The sequence below is a fragment of the Macrotis lagotis genome, chromosome 1, assembly GCF_037893015.1.
Source record: "Macrotis lagotis isolate mMagLag1 chromosome 1, bilby.v1.9.chrom.fasta, whole genome shotgun sequence".
Lineage (NCBI taxonomy): Eukaryota > Metazoa > Chordata > Mammalia > Peramelemorphia > Peramelidae > Macrotis > Macrotis lagotis.
In genome coordinates this window covers 230,889,718-230,908,134 of record NC_133658.1, presented here as the reverse complement: position 1 = coordinate 230,908,134, position 18,417 = coordinate 230,889,718, and the positions used below count along the sequence as shown (strand labels likewise).

Genomic DNA, 18,417 nt, shown 5'->3' with positions numbered 1-18,417 from the left:
ATCTTATTTTTTAAAAAAGGATTGAAAAGTTGCCCTACAAATTCTTGTGTGCAGAGAAAGAACGGCCATTTAATTTGATTCACATAGTGAATTCCTATTAAAATGAAAGTTAGTCCTTCCTTTGCAACTTCCTTCTACAGTCTTGAGTTGCCTAAAATACTGACAGGTGAAGACTAGAATGGTACTAAAGCTAGCTCTCTATCCACTAAACAGGGTTATCCTCTGAGGTAAATATGCTTCCATTTTTTTTTTCTAATTATTTGAGCACAAGTGAGATAGGGCCGCAATCTTGCCAAAAGTAAGACTAATTTACTATGTCAGTCTCACAACTCCTTTTTGGCTCAATGTCCCTCCCCATTCCCACAGACACTTAAGATACTTTCTCCATTGACAAAAATTCATGAGTTCTTCTTCATTAACTATTCAGGCCAATTTTACTGAATCCACTTCCTTTTCCTTTCTCTTTCTCCCCAGTATGTCTCAAATAGTTTTGGTTGGCAAAGAAAAGTAATGCTAATTACAATTATTTATAGTTTTCTAGTTCTCTTATACTTCGAATCAATCTTCTGTGGGATTATCTCACTCTAGGTTGAATTGCTTCCATAGTAGGTATTCCTAATTAACATGTAGGCCAGGAATGAATACGCATGTCATGAAATCTGTAGGAAGCTTTTGATTCAACAGAAAGATGTTGAAATCTTGAAGTCAGAGGGCCTGAGCTACAATTTATGATTTAAAATATCATAAAAATCATACAATAAGAACTGGAAAGGACTTAGAAGTCATCAAGTTCACCCCTTTTCATTTAACAGTGAGGAAACTAAGACTGAGAGTGGTAAATGATTTGAGGAGGATCACATACTGACAAGCATCTGGAATGGGATTTGAACCTAATTCTTCCTAACTCCCAGTCCAACACTTGGAACAAAAATGTCAAATAAGAAGTTCATAATATTCCCTTTGTATGTCTTGAACTAGATTAAAATGTATCTTATCTGATTTTAATTGGTTGACACATTAATTACAAAGCAATTTATAAACATGTTTTCTAAATTATTGCAGAAATCTTTATTTATACCCTTTTTATATTTTGGTTTGAAATCATTGGTCTACATGAATGACTACTAAACTTTCTTTCAGTTTTAGATCTTCTGGTACTATGAAGTTATTTATAAATTTTATCTGACTACATTACCAGTTTCACAGTTTGTTGCACAGAGAATACAACTCTGCCACAACATAAAATAATTTGGAGAAAATTCTTAGTAAATGAACTCAAATAAGTGAGTAAGAGAAAAAGAATAAAATTGCTGCATTATGTCCATCAATTGGGGAGGGTACATGAATATTATGTAATATTATTGTCCTATAAGAAACCATAAATGGTCAAACTCAAGAGAAGCATGAAATGAGTTACAGGATGTGATGCTGAGTGAAGGGAGCAGAACCAAGAGAACAATGTATACATTAAGAACACAGTAAGATGATTTCAGCAGTCAGAGAACTAGGAAAAACATATTAGACTGGCTATGGAAATGTTATCCCCATCCAGAGGAAGGAAAAACAAAAACATAAACAAAAAAACAATCCTTCAGAATCTGATGGCCACTTTATAAAAATGATCTTTTATGTATATCTTTCCCTTAATCCCAATTCCTCATACCAAAAATGACTAATCTGTAAACATGTTAATCAAAAATATGTATTTACAATGTTAACCTGACTGCCACTTAGGGGAGGAGGGGTGGGAAGGGAGGGTAGAAGGATCTTTTGTAACTTAAAAAGATACATATGCATATGGGTTAATGTTAAAAAATAAAATAGATGAACTTTAAAAAAAATTATTGCATGAGTGAATGTATCATCATTATAATGAAAGTGTCTTTAGATTTAAAGACTCTAAATGAGAGGCATTGTTAGGCACTGGATAGAGAAATGCATTTGAAGCCAAAAGTACCTGAGCTCAAACTCAGACTCATCTACTTATTAGCTGAATGACATTGATCATATCCTTAACCTTCTTCGACCTGCTTTCTCATCTTTAAAATGAAGAATTCAGTGATCACTGTGGCTCCTTCAAGATCTAACTCCTGATATTTTGGCTTGGATTCATATCACATTTATGCTAATTACTATTCATGAGACACTGGGCAAGAGACTTCAACTCTCTAGTCAGTTTCCTCATATGTAAAATGAAGTTGTTAGATGTGGTCATCTCTAGGGACCTATCAAGTTATAAATCTCAAGAAAAATATTTTTGCTTAAATCTAGAGAATCCACTCAAATCTGCTTAGACATATTTCTCTCCATATTTATCCATATGATAGGGAAAATACTATTTGGGTCTCTAAGGTGTGAGTTGCATATTTGAATATTCATATTAATTATTTAATTTATTTATTTGTTTGTTTGTTTGTTTGTTTGCTAGGCAATGGGGTTAAGTGGCTTGCCCAAGGCCACACAGCTAGGTTATTATTAAGTGTCTGAGACCAGATTTGAACCCAGTCACTCCTGACTCCAGAGCCAGTGCTTTATCCACTGAGCCACCTAGCTGCCCTAATTAACTATTTTAAATAGTGATTCAATGTGATCATCATCATATGTAGAATGCATTACAATAACAAAAATTATCATGAAGATGCCTAAATGGACAAGATAACAAGAACCTCTCTAAACGATAAGCATCATATCACAAATGTACAATGATTGGAACAGCAACATTTTTATCGGATCTGGCTTCCAATTAATATTCACTGAGAACTTATCACTGAATTTCCCCCAACTGCTCTAAATGGAAAATTTTGGTCAAATAGCTTTCAGAGAACTATTTTTTTTTTTAGGTTTTTGTAAGGCAAATGGGGTTAAGTGGCTTGCCCAAGGCCACACAGCTAGGTAATTATTAAGTGTCTGAGGCCATATTTGAAACAAGTACTCCTGACTCCAGGGGCAGTGCTCTATCCACTGTGCCACCTAGCTACCCCTAGAGAGCTTTGTTAAATACTGCATCCCATGGTAGTTGAATTCTAGCCATCATGTGATTTTTCCACTTTTTATGAAGAAACCAGGAATGTTATAATGCATAAAATGGTAAAACCTTTGGGTTCGACTCTTGGATACATATCAGGAATGTTCCATAGTGTCACAGAGAGGAAAATAGCAAAGACTCTGGAGCCAATTCTTTTCTACTCCATATGTGGGGTTGTGTGAATTTTTGGAAACCAGCCCAGGGATGTTTCTGGCAGATGTGCAAGGGGATTTCTCAAAACACTGCCTTCGTTCAGTATTTCCACTGCCTAGAAAACATGGCTACATATACCTTAAAGAGGACATGATTGTCTATGTCCAAGAATAGCAGTTGTACTCCTGAAACCTGTTGAAACATTATTTAAAATTCCAGATTGTCATGGATGTGAAGGAATTGAATTACATATATACTGGGAATGGTCTGTGTAAAGGTACAGAGATAAGAGTTGGAAGGACATGGAAAGAATTAGGTAAAACCTTTTCATTCAGAGATGAAAAATAAAATATGGAAACAAGCAAGAATGACATAGTTAATATGTTGAGTAGACTATAATTCACTGAAATGATTTCAGAAAGCATAAATAGCTGAAATCCTCCCTTCTTTGATAGGAAAAGGGTGATAAGGGCTTAGAGTTCAGAAGCATCCTGGGAAGGCACCTGAAACAGAATGAGGGACAAGGAGGTATTTTCACTGTGTGGGAAAGGGTAAGAAAATGATCACTGGGGAATAGAAACAAGCTTCACATGCAGAGGACTTCAAATTTTTTTCTTGCGTTAGCCTCATTCCTCTTAATTTTGTGATAAATTACTAGACAGCTGGTTTGTAAATATTTCTACCTTGATTATAGTAAGGATTTCTGTTGGGCAAGACTTGTGAAATTTTGTCAATATCCTAGAAAACAAGGGGCATATTAATTGATTTACCACTGTACCAGAGTCTAGAAGAACTGTTCAGAGGGCAAAACTTCACAAAAAGAGGAAGAAACAAGGAAAAGGCAAAAGGTATAAAAATGTGAATGTGTTTTGTAAAACAAAAGACAAGCAATGCCAATGAAAATGTTGTGGACTAGCTTGATGGTAGAAAAAATTATAAATATGGAGATTTATTTTATAAGACATAGATTTAATACAAAGACACACATAACAAACTGAATTTGAAGATGATTGCAATCAAATTGGAAAAGGAAAACTATCTCATAGGATAAAAGTATATAATGGATGTGAAAGTGTTTTGAAAATTTTAAACTACTATGCATATGCAAAGTAATTGTGCAGTGACTAATAGAATCACAAAATCATATAATTTTTGTATTAGGATCGGAACTCCGTAAGAGCCAAAAAGCTTGTCTCTTTGGATCCCCATTGCTTAACATAAAACTAGAGGTCAACTAATCCATCCATATTGAAAAAAAAATGTGGGACAGAGCCTCTATCTCACCTGCAACAAGTAGCTTATCATTCAGCTTTATCCTGAAGACAAATTTTTTAATTTTACATTTTTAAATTTTTTATGTTGTTTTATTTCTTACATACAAAGATAATTTTCAGCATTCATTTTATTGTAATCATCTGATTTCCACATTTTTATCCAAATTCCCTTCCCCCCTCTCAAAGACAGAGACTATTCTGATCTAGGTTATACATGTACAATTGTGTTTAGCATTTTTCCATATTAGACATTTAAAACTAAAGGGGGGAAGCATGAGAAAGAAAGAAAAAATATAAGAGAAGTTTTAAAAAATGAACATTGTATTCTTTGCTGTGCATTTAGATATTATAGTTTTTTTTCCTCTGAATGTAGATTGTGTTTTCCATCACAATTCTTTTAGGATTGACTTGATTCCCGAGGAGATGTAACCATCATAATTGATCATCCACAATGTTGCTGTTAATGAGTATAATGTTCTGGTTCTGCTCAGCATTAGTTCATTCACGTCTTATAAGACTTTCTTGAAGATAGTAAAAAAAATCTCCTAACTAAAAAAAAAATCTAACAAAAGTGATTCCACTTTTGGATACTTATAATTATTAGGAGGATTTAAGATGATTTTTTTCTGGAATGTCTTCCCTTACTTTACACCCATTGTTTCTAATGCTGCCTTCAAGTCTAAACAGATTCACATCTCTTATTACTTATAACATCTCCTGAAATTCTTGAATATAATTATCTTTGCCTCTCTTACGACTAGGCTAAATATCCCCAATGCATATTTCCAATGTGTTGAAACTCTTTCATATGAAATGATAAAAAAAAGTCACTCACCATCCTACTCACTTTGTAATGCACATTTTGTCAATGCATAAAAAATGTTCATATTCAGGATTGAATACAATACTCCAGACTATGGAAAAACATATAGGCATGTTTCACTGGTGTAGGATTTTGAATTTACAGTTCCCTAAAACTTCCAAGGCTTTTCCATGAGTTACTATCTAGTTATTGAGTTCCAGTCTTGTACTTCTGCAGTCAATTTTTTTAAACACAAGCTTAGAACTGTACTGTATGACCCCATTTTTTTTTTGCTTTTTTTTTGGCAAAAAGTTTGAAGTGATTTTTCATTTCCTTCTCTAGTTCATTTTACATATAAGAAACTGAAGCAGGGTTTAAGAGCTTTAACTAGGGTTACACAGCTAACAGGTGTCTGAGACTGGATTTGAATTTATGAAGAGCAGTTCTCTATCCACTGTGCAAACTAGTTGCCCCAATAAATTTTATATTATTGAACTTGAGCCATCTTATCTCTTAAGATCCTAATTATCATCCTTTGTGTTAGCTATTAAATGAATGAAGAGATTTAATTAATACTTAGTCTGTGCCAAGCACTGTGGTAAGTATTGGAGCTACAAAGAGAAAATGAGCTCATCATCTAAAGGAGCTCATTCTAACTAGAAGATATAATATCTATAAAAGAGTTCAGCAGTAATGTCTAGAAATCTTAAAGTTACAGCAGTGAATCATATGACAAAGACCAGACAACCATAGACCATAATTTCAGAGCCTTGGGAATCTGAAAATCAGGACATACAGTTGAACCCAAATGATGCTGTTAGAACCCAATGTCAAGGAAATATTCAGGGTCTGGAAGTTCCCCTTTTGATTAGATGGGTTGCTGTTTGTTATTTTCCTCTTTAACTTATATGAGCAACTAAGTCCACTCTACAGCTTTGTATCATCGATTAATTTAAAAAGCATATCCTCCATACTTTCATGGAAGTCACTGATAAAGATGCTAAAGAGCATAAGATCTAGTAAGCATACAAAGAAAATTTCACCAAGGATAACCTTCCACCTAAAATCAATCCTATAATGCTTATTTTTTAATTTATTCATTCGACCAGTTTAAAGTCACCTAATAGAGCTATCCAGAATATATCTCTCCACCTTGTCTACCAGAAATTACAAGAAGGAATTTTACAAATCTGTGCCCAAATCAAAGTAAACTATAGCCATGGAATCTGTGACCTGATAAGACTAACAAAAAAATGGAACTATGTAGCATGTTTTACAGCAAGTCCTTTTCTTGGTAAACTGTGTAATTTCACTGATATCTATATCCATTTAATGACACTTACAAACCATGCCATATACATATATATATATATATATATATATATATATATATATATATATATATATATATATACATTCTAGAATTTTCCCCTTTTAGGGACTGAAGTGAAGCTTACCAGTATTTAATTTACAGATCCCTTCTCTTCACTTCAGGTAGGAAACTGAAACATTTGTCCTTCTCCAATGCTGTAAGACTTCTTCAAAAATTCAAAAATCAATGAAAGTCATTCAGAAATCACATCCACAAGTACTTTTTCAGTTGTCTATAATGCAATCCATCTTTGCATATGGTCTGAACTCATTGAGTCAAGTCAGATGTGCTCCTTTTCTTACTCCTCATTTATCTTGAGTTTACTTTCTGTATTAACCATGTTTGTTCTGGCCCTTCTAGACCAAGGATCATTAGCATTCTCCTTATGAGGAAAAAAACACAATAAAATGAAATTAATCATACTATCTTTTCTGTTTTATCCATCAGTACTGGCCTATCTGTACTGTGTTGTGGGCTTGTAGCTTAAAAAAAATTCTACCTTTTTTTTCTTCTGAGCATTTGTGATGGTATTTTCACAGAAATATGCCACATTTTTGTATTCCTCTTCTATTTTCTGACATTTCTTTTATCTTCTATAATTGTATTTTAGAAACCAAAATTAATCTCTGAGTATCTGATCCAGCTATATAGGTCCTTTCAGATATCATCCCTTTTTCTTCCTTATTACCTTATTATAATGGTTACTATTAATATTTTCAAATTTTATTTTCTGCAACACCACTTTTCTCTTGACATAACCTTCTCTGAAGAATAAGAAGTGAGATGCTATCCAATCTCTGAATCCTTTAAAATAATCTCACCCCAGACTTGTAGACCTTTGTTTTCTCTTCTATCAGACAATTCTAGGATTAATGAGGCTTGAGTTTCTTTAACATTCCACCAACTGTGTTACCCTGGGCAAGTCATTATTCAACCTCTGTTCTTCAATTTCTCATCTATAAAATAGGGATAATAACAGAATTTGCCTCCTAGGATTGTTGTGCTGATAAAATGAAATAATATTTATAAATCTCTTGTAAAAATACAAGCTCTTTGAAAACCTTTAAGTGTTATATAAATGCTCATTATTATTTGTGCATGCATACACCCACACAAAGATAGTTTTATCATTTCTTTTTGAGTAACCAATTCAGTCTCATAGGTAAGAACCAGGCCAAGTTATTGAGCTATTAAATAAGCATTAGTGCAAAATAGAAAGTATCAGTTGTTCTGTTTTTGGTAAAGAGAGGGCTCAGACAGATGTCTGGATAATTGAAGCCTCTGATCATTTTCAAATTATGATTTTGTGCCATATAATTTGTTTTCTGAACTTAATTATTCTCCCTTTTATTCCAGGTAACCTAAAAATTATTTCTGCTTATATATGACTTCAGTTTCTATCCTCTGATGATCTTTTACTTGTATGTCCTCCACCTTGATTCTCCCTCAATACTTTGGATTTCCTTACATTACTGTTAATAAATATCCCACCCCTCACCTTGTCAACTCCATACCCATTCTATAGCTTGCTTTTTAAAAAAAATCATATTTATATGTGTATATATATAAATGTGTATACAATTATATATGTAAATATATGTACACACATATAATTTATATATATATATATTATATATATGAGAGAGAGAGAGAGAGAGAGAGAGAGTTATAAAAAGATAAGTTCCCTAAGGAAGGGAAAGACAATTTTCTCCCAAGCACATTCAAGTGTCTGCCACATAGTAGGCACTTCATAAATTGTTCATTAATTCATTAATTGAACCAGAGTTTAAAATGTCCACTCTTTTCTTGGGATTTACCTCCTGATAATCACTGAGAAGCCTATTTATAGGCTTCTTCTGGTGTACTTATTACTTTCTAAAGGATTTAGTTTGATAAATATGAATAGAGAGTATGCCTCCTGGTGTAAAAAGAAGGAACCCAAATAGAAATGACTCCTGTTTGTACCTCTATCACCCTATCTTACCTTAAACATGCTGGAAGAGTGGAGTGACTATTGAGGATCAGTAATAGGAAGTTCACAAAATTCACAAAGTTCACAAAATGTTAATCAGAACATCAAAAGAGCCCAGAATATTTAGAAAATGACTAACAAGTAAAGATAGGAACAATAAATAAATAAATGAATGAATGAATGAATGAATGAATAGGGAAAAATATTTATGAGGTGCTTAGTATGTTCCAGACATTGTGCCAAGTCTTGGGAAAATAAACAGAGAAGTGAGACCATTCAATATTCTATTTCTTTGTCTTTAGTGGTACACTGGGTATAATTTAATGGGAAACAGTGGGGTCTTATTAACTTGCTGGATTCTTAGTATGGCTAAAAAGTTAGGTGGTAGACAAATGAGGTGGCACATGCTGAAGTATTGGAAACTTTGGTATTAAGGATCTTAAACAGCTCCTTAACATGGTTCCACAAGGTTTTTTTCCAACTAGGAAATGTTTAAGTGTTTTTCAAATTTTAAATGAAGATGATTAATGATATAATACCACAGATGAAAACAAGGATAATGGCACAAAGGTCAATAATAAATCACATTGGCTTTGATGAAATGAAATCTTCCTAGATGATAGAACATTTTTAGATTTGGACTTATCTTCCTTTGTAATTACAATGTGAGAAGGTGCTTTATGTATGGTTGCTCCCTTTTATAGAAGGAGAAAAGATTTATAGAAAGGACTCACACACAAATATTGGAATTCAATTGGAATTGGAATTCAAATTCAGATCTCCAAGATTAGCTTCCAAAATAATACTTTACTAGTATTATCATCATTATTGTTAATTTTATTGACTTGTACAATAATCTTATACATACAATAACCCTAGGTTCCATCCTGAAAGATTGGCAAAAGACTTGCAAGTCAGCCCCTGTGTATCAGAATTTATTGGCAATTGAAGAAGAGTTGAGATGAAATGGCCCATACCCTGTTGCTGAAATGGACCTATCAGAATTGTCTATCTCATCATGGAAGTTATCAATAAACACTGGGTCCATTTTGGATGTATTGTTAATCTCTAGTGATCATCCCATCAATACATTTTACCTTGACATATTTTTAATAAATTCATTTTAATTCTTTTTTCCTGAATTTTGCCTCATTAATCAGGGCTAAAGCCTGAATAAAGAATTTTTTTTAACAGAGAGAAGAATAACTGCTGCATGCTTATGTAAGAATAGAATTGAAGCAAGAACCCAGAAGAGAAGAGACTTTGTTTCTTCTTGCTTCAAGAGAAGACATGTGCTTCCAAAAACTCTTCATGGAAAAAAATCAGAATAGACTTTGAGAGACAACATATATGCTGACAACATATTGGTATCCACCAGTATAGTAACAATTTTGAGTCTACTTTCTGGAAGCTATAGGAGAATTTCCCCTTGTAAAAGCTCAAGAATTCTAGCTTTTCTGAGATATACCTTTCCCAATGGAAGGTTCTTTCATTCTGTTTTTTGTCTTAAATATCTTAATTTATATAACTTCTAGTTTCTGTTTGTTGCCTGCTTGAATAAATAGGTTTACTCACTATTCATTATTATTTATGATAGTCTTTTTTTGAAACTAGCATTTGATGGAAAGGAGTAAAGTCTTTGGATATAAGCTAGGTCCAGCCTTACTTTATTAAGTGATGCCATCCAGGAAAAAAAAAAAAACTTGAACCTAAGATAAAAATTATTTCTTCTAGACTAGTAATATTTGCAGGGTAGGAAGAATTCAAGTGTTTTCTTTATCACTTGGTGATCTCATCATCTCTATTCTGATGATTCTCAAATCTACCTATCCTGCCCCAATCTCTTTGGGAACCTCCAATCTTGTATTTCCAACTGCCTTTCAGACATCTGAAATTGGATGGCCCATAGACATTTTAAATTTGATATGTTCTGAACTGATTTCATTATCTTTCTTCCTAAACCCTTCCATAATCCTAACTTCTTTGCCCTAGAGAAAGTAAAATCGTACTCCTAATACCAAAGGAGTCATTTTAGACTCCATTATCTTCATTCATGGATCCAAGCTATTAGCAAGACCGGGAAATCTCATCTTTGCAACACCTCTTGAATATGTTCCCTTCTTTAACAATGCAACCTTTCTAGTACAGGCTCTAATTACTTCACACCTTGATTATTACAATAACCTCCTACTGAGTCTGCCTGCTTTAGAGCTCTCCCCACTACATTCATCTTCCATTTAGCTAGTAGATTGATTTTTTTTCCTGAAGAACAAATCTGTCCATGTCTCACTCCCACCCCCACACAACAAACTCAATGGCTTTCTAGTACCTCCACAAACAAATCAAAGTCTTCTGTTTGCCATTCATAACCCAGTTCCCTTCTACCTTTCTAGTTTTCTTATGTCTCATATTTATTCTGTTGTTTTCACAAACAAGACCCCACAAGACCCTCCTGTTCATCTTGTATATAGTTTGCTTGGTATATTTGTTTGTATATTGCTTCCTCAGCTAACTTGGAAGCTCCCTGAAGGCAAGGACTTTCTTTTACCTTTTTGTATCCTAAACACTTAGCATAAAGCTTGGTCCTTAGAAGATGCTAGTAATAAATATTTTTGATTGATTAATAAATAGACTGACATCTACTCTCTGTGGAGAGCATAGCAAGTCAGCCTTGTTGACTCTTCTCTTGCTCTCCTTTGGGTAGGAATCAAAGTATCACTTGAGGAGGAAACAACATAGAGGAAGATCTCCAAGCTAGCTCTCAAGGTCTCCCTATATGGCAAGATATCACAAATAGAAATAAATATAGTTTACAGGCAGCACACATTTGACATAACATTTTCTCAAAGAAAAAACCAAAAGGTAATATTCAATGTTCTTTTTTCTGTTTACACAATTTTATTTTGAATTAATTTTTGATAAATATTCTTAAATATATAGATTATTTATATCTCTCTATATAAAATTTATTTTATCATATTGTGCATTAAAATATATTGACAGTCTTTTCCATTTCATTTGCTACTAAGCTATCCACCTTGTAGAAGAATCTAGCAAATATATATATCCTATTCCCACCAAATAGTGTAAGAGGACCACACTGACTTGTGGAGGAGGAGTCAGCAAACACTCATGTTATACTGTTTTAATTACAAGCTGCCCTCTTTTCAATTTTATTACAATAGATGACTGCCCTGCTGTGAAACAGTATATAAAGACACAGCAGTATATCTCGCTGGTATATTGTGAAAATTAAAATTCTTGATAGTACTTCAGTAATTAATTTCCATAGAGAAACCAGCTTAGTTTAATAAAGAGATTAATGAAAATGTTGCAGAAGATCTATTTCTCAGGAGGTGTGGTACACAGTACTTCTTTGCATTGGCAAATAACAAAGCCCTTTTAAACAACCAAGTAAATCTTGCCTCATTCAATTAAATTTCCCTTAGGATATAAAGAGTCTTTGAATAGGAATAGACCTAGAAAGTGGCCACTCTGGTGGCATAGCCTTGGGTCTGAGATCAGTGAAGTGGGGTGGAGTGGGGTGAGAAAAACTTTCAGTGACACAATACTCAAGAGACTAATGTATAGCACCTTCTCTGTCAGGGTTGCCCATGGTGAAGGAAAAAGATAAATGAAGGGTGAATGGGAAAGATAGATATACTAGGAATGAATTTTTCTCCAGTGAGGAGCAAAACCTGGAACAAGGGTAAACAATTCCTCTGAAATACCACCTGCAATAGTATTTTAGGATCAATGAGAATTACAGATCATTTCTTGTGTTCCCATTAGAATTGGACAGCAGAATGAAGGAACAGGTTTGTCCCTGATGCATAAGGATTGTTTGACTCTCAGCAAAGTCTCAAACTCCTCAGTGGCCCTTGGCAAATCTCTATGGTTTTCCAGAGCAGGAGCATATCTACATTTATGTAAAGGGAGTTCCCTAACCAAGATTTTGCTGCACAAATGAATTTACAAGCTGCTGAGTAATCTGTGTCAAGGCTCTCCCCTAAAGACCTTCAAAACACATTGACTAGAATAGAAATTACTGTTTATAGACTGTGTGGTCTAAGAGGACATAAACTATATGTTATTAGAACTTTGTAACTTTAGAATTCAATATAGCACAGTTATCCTTTGCATATTATGATGTTCTCCATTGAGGTTTCAATAGATCACATTTCAGTATAAGAAATTAGATAGGAATTTTTGAGGAGTTGTACAGAAGCAGAAAACAATACATAAAATGTCAGCAGATGACACAGAAATTATTTAGAAACTTATAAATAAAATCTACATATAGTATTAAATAAAATCAATATATTCTATCTTTTAATAACAGAATAATTCAGACTTCTTTAGTACAATAGGAAGGTCAAAAATTTCTATGCAGATTTTCTAGATTGGGGGAGAACCATATCCCTAACTCTTGCTATGTGGGAGGGATAATTGTATTCTAACATATTTTTGCACTTTAACTTCAAAAAAAATGGCTACAATTTATGTTGAGAATATTTACTATGGGTTTGGCATCAGTTAGTGACTTAACCTCACTGAGCTTCAGACATTCTCTAAACTGTAAGACCTAGATTGTGATCTGACTCAGTTGAGTTCCTATACAAATTAAATCATCAGTACTTGACATAGTGACATATATAGGACTGCAGAGGGAGTTCCCATGGCAACAGCATATTAGATACTGGGCATATTGACATACTGACAATCTGGAAACATTGCAAAAGACCATGCTGGAAAGAACGAGCTTGAGGTCAGGCTCAGCAGGCCCTATCCAACTGGCCCTGCTCTCCCCCCACAATTTTGGATGCAGTTTTGCTTTTAAGGGTCATCCTCAATATTGGTACAAACCAAAATCAAAAGTCCCTATCAGACAGCCTCAGGAATCAGTATCACTCAGTCGATAGACATGTATCAAGTACCTTCTATGTATCAGGCACACTAATTTCTGAACCAAGATGAAAATAGCTGTTAAAACCATTTCAAAAGTTTGAAGTCTGGAGTGAAGAAAATAGGTGATTAAAATGATTCAGGACATAAGAGACCTCAGAAGGGATCATGGGCTCTGTGACACAGGATGGATTATGGTCATCTTTGTTTTTCCTCCTTTCTGTAGCTTCATTCTTAGCAGTTTCCATAAATCATCTTTTCTTTTATTTTCCTTTTTGCAAGGCAGGGTTAAGTGACTTCTCCAAGGTCACACAGCTAGGTTATCATTAAGTGTCTTAGGTCAAATTTGAACTCAGGTCCTTCTGACTCCACTGTGCCACTTAACAGCCCCCTGCCCTAAATCTTTAAAGTAGAATTGATGCTATTTGTATCCCAGGTATTGCTGACAACTTTATTTCAGTCCTAGAGAGAAGAAAATCAAGGCTTTTACTGGAGCATGAAGCTACCTGCCATAGAAATAATTAATTCAGTAATGCCTATCATACCAAGCCACTTCCCTTCTTCCATATGAACTAAGTTTCTTAAAAAGAATTCTATAGGACTTTAAAGATAGTGATGCAAAGATACTGCCCTGGGAACCAATCAGCTACCTCTTACCTTGAAAATCAATAGTTCCAGGGTGAGAATTCCAAACTATTGATCATGATTTGTGAGCTATTGATATAAGAGGAAGAAGAAAGATGAAGCAAGAAGAAGAAGAAAGAAGAAGAAGAAGAAGAAGAAGAAAAAGAAGAATTCCTGCTCTCTCATTGAAACGGAGAACTAAATTCAAACTTCTTTGCATCTACCTACAAGTCCTGGGTAGTATCTACCTTTCATACAAAGATAATGGTAAAGCAAGGCAGAAAGGAAATGGAAATAAGGTGTCAAATATCCCCAGTTTCATAGCATAAAATTGTCTAAAATCTGAAGAAAAAAATTAGACAGAATGTAGCAAGGGACAAATATAAAATTTCAACTTCATTTATTTATATAAAAAAGTAATATTATAATAATTATAATACATAATATATGATCATGTGATATATTTCATTATATTATAAATATTATGTTATCATGTATTATAATATTATTTATATAATTAATGCTATTATGAATTATGAATATTGTTTATAATATTAATATCATAAATAATGATTGCCTCTTGTCCTTCATTATCCAAGAAGAAAAAATGACAATTCTATGCTAGAGATGATTTATAGTGTATTTGACTCTTGCTAATCAGACCAATGCAAGCTCAGAATGCTCTACCACAAGTTGAGCACAAATGGTTCATTGAACACCTGCCGTGGTTACCCTAAGCTTACAAAGCTCTCATTTCCTTTGAGCTGTCTCAATTCTGCCTTCCTCATAGAGCAAAGACATGCCATGCTGGATGGTCCTGTACCAGTGTTTCCCATGATGTTCAATTCATTCTAAAGTTCATAAGAGATACCTTCAGAGTGTCTTGGTATCACTTCTTCTGACCCTGTGTGAGTTTTTCATAAACTAGTCTTTTTGCCTTTTTTACCTTCTAACAACACGTCCAGTCGATCTTTGTTGTAATCTCTGAAGTAATGATAATGTTTGGCAGTTTAACTTGAGAATCTGCAATATTCTCCTGCTAGATGATCTTCAGAATCTTTCTAACACAATTTGAATGCAGGCACTGGTATATTGTCTAGATTTCACAGTGAGATTAGCACAATGGCTCTGTTGATCTTTAGTTTGGTAGTCAGTCTTCTCTCTTACAGTTTTGGTTTTTTTTTTGGAGCCTCCCAAATACTGAGGTTGCTGTAGCAATGTGTGTGTGTCAGCCTTATTGCCAATGTGTACCTCTCTGGAAAGGATACTATCAAGTTAAGTGACTTTATCCAAACTTTATCCAAAACATCTCCATTTGATGTAATCGATGGTCCCATATATGAATGGTGTGGTGCTGGCTGATGGAACATCTGTGCTTTCTTGGGGTTGTTAGACCAAAATTTATACAAACAGCAAAGAATCAATCTTTACTTTGTTACATCTCAGCTTCAGAGGCTACATTGAGTGCACAATCATCTGCAAACAGAAGATCATGCTAGGCAAGCACACTGTCATGAAATTGACATAATACTGATAAACTTCTCCAGACAATCAAATTTTGACATAATTTTCCTTTCTTGTTTCTCTGCTGTTGTGTGCATTTTATTTTTTATACTTTACAATTTAATTCATTGTTATAAATATTTTATTTGTTTTACAATTATATTACAATTATATTTCTACCAATCATTTCTTTAACAAGGTTTTGAATTTTGCAATTTTCCCCCTTCCCTCCCCTTCCCATTAATAGAATATAATCTGATGTTCTTTACATAGTTTCCATGATATGCATAAATCAATATTGAATGTATTGTGAGAAAATATACATATAAATAGATAGATATCCTTAAGGAAGAAAGAAAATATTAGGGATAGCAAAATTATGTTATACTTAAGACAACTTTTCAAAAATTGAAGATAATAATCTTTAGTTCTCATTCAATCTCCACAGTTCTTTCTCTGAATACTGATGGTATTCTCCATCATAGAGCTCTCAAAATTGTCCCAGATTATTGCACAGATGGAGTAAGCAAATACATCAAGGTTGATCATCACCTTATGTAGTTGTTGACGTGTACAATGTTCTTCTGATTCTACTCATCTCCTTCAGCATCAATTCATGTAAACCTTTCCAAGTTTCTCTGAAATCCAATCCCTGCTGATTTCTAATGGAAAAATAGTGTTCCATCATATAGAGATAGAGATAGAGATAGAGATAGAGATAGAGATAGAGAGAGAGAGATAGAGAGAGAGAGAGAGAGAGAGAGAGAGAGAGAGAGAGAGAGAGATAGAGATAGAGATAGGTAGATAGATATCCCCTCAATTTCCAATTCTTTGCCACTACAGAATTGTTATGAATATTTTTGTACATGTGAAGGTTTTACCCTTTTTTCATGATCTCTTCAGGATATAGACCAAGAAGTAGTATTTCTATATCAAAGGGCATGCATATTCTTATTGTCCTTTGGACATAATTCCAAATTGCTCTCCAGAAAGTTTAGATCAGTTCACATCTCCACCAATAATGCATTAGTGGATTTCTCATATCCCTTCCAATATTGATCATTATCCTTTCTGGCCATATTGGCCAATCTGAGAGGTGTAAGGTGTTACCTCAGAGATACTTTAATTTGCCTTTCTCTATGAGTAATGATTTAGAGTAATTTCATAATTTTCCATAAGCTCTCATGAGTGAGGGTATCAAAGGCCTTGATCAGATCTGCAAATATTGTATATAGACCTCTGTTCTGTTCCTGGTATTTTTCCTGGACTTGTCAAGCAGCAAATGCTATATCAACTATTCTTTGATCTTTTCTGAAGCCACACTGGCTCTCAGGGGGGTGCCCATCTTCCAGGTGAAGGATCAGTCTATTGAAGAGAATTCTGGCAAGAATATTATCAACAATGACTAAAAGAGAAATACTCCTGTGATAGGCACATAATAATCTATTCCTTTTACCTTTATGGAGATAGATGATGGAACTCCTGAGGATAACTTCTTCCTTTCATGTGACCTGGAATATTTCAATCAACTTTTAGATGAGCATTGGAATCCACACCTTGTAAATCTCAGGTGAAAGAAAATCAGCACCAGGTGCTGTTCTACTTGAAAGGACTCTAAATGGCATCCAAAAGTTCTTCTTCAAGAGACTTCAGCTAGGGATCAGTTGACTTCAAATTCAACTTCTGCAATGACTGATGATGATCTGGTAGGATGTCTGGAAGCATTTAACCCACTTCTCTAGGATCATGTCCCTATCATTAATCAATGTGGCTTCATCAGCACTGAGTAGTTGAGATGCACCATGTCTTTGGTTCAAAAATAGTCTTCAGATTAAAAGTACTTTGGATTGTTTTTATTTGTATAATACTGTTTCCTTCTTACTGAGGTAAGAGTCCTGCATCTTTCTAAGCTTTGCTTATACTTTACCTTTGATGGATTTAAATGCTGACTTCTTAGAGATGGATGAACTATTCTGCTGGCAAACCCTGTTTTTCATTTACTAACTTCTGTATTTCCCCATAATTTTTATAAAACTAGTCTTGATGTTTGCAAGTGATCTGACCGGATAAGCAAATGCAGTTCTGTACACCAAATCTCTGAAAGGTGCTCACTCTTTTGCTGTTCCATTGTTGCTCAACTTTCCCTCTAACTGAGCAACAAACTTCCCACTTAGAGTGGTACTCTTAATCTCTTGACATTCATTCTTCTAGTAGTCATTTCTTCCTTGGGGCTACCACTTAGGTTGAATGTTAATACTTAGCTTTGAAATGAAGAGTCTGTAATCAGTCCAGCATTCTGTACAACACATTCCCTTCAGCACTCACATCTTCTCTGTCTCTTCTCTTTACAATCACATAATCTATTAGATGTCAGTGTTTGCAGCGAGGGGGTTATCCAGGAAGTTTTATTGCATTTAGGTAAATGGAAAACAGTGTTTCTGATGAGGTAATGAGATGCACAAATCTTTAGTAGTACATAATCATTGCTGTTACTGTTTCCAGGGTAAGTTGTACTAAAGGAAGACTAGTACTTCTGGTTTGAAGGCTGCTGAGCCCTTTTAAGAATTACTTTCCACCTTTGATGTCCACTTGAGCCAACTAAATCTCATCTGTGACTCCATGAAAATGGAGCTTGCACAGTGGCTACACCCTGAAAAAGTTTAGGCAAATGGGTTAATCCAAGGGAATCTTCAATTCATCAATGAGTTGGGGATGTTGCCTGCCCCACCCCAAACATGTAAAATCTTTCACTGAAGAAATGGGCAGATGAGAACACTTTGTTCCAAT

At 34.3% G+C, this 18,417-nt stretch overlaps 1 protein-coding gene across 1 annotated transcript in view; it reads right to left on the bottom strand.

Moving 5' to 3' along the window:
* The window catches only part of CDH13 (cadherin 13), a 1,354,681-nt gene that overhangs the window by 667,490 nt on the left and 668,774 nt on the right, over positions 1-18,417 (bottom strand). The window lies entirely within an intron of this gene.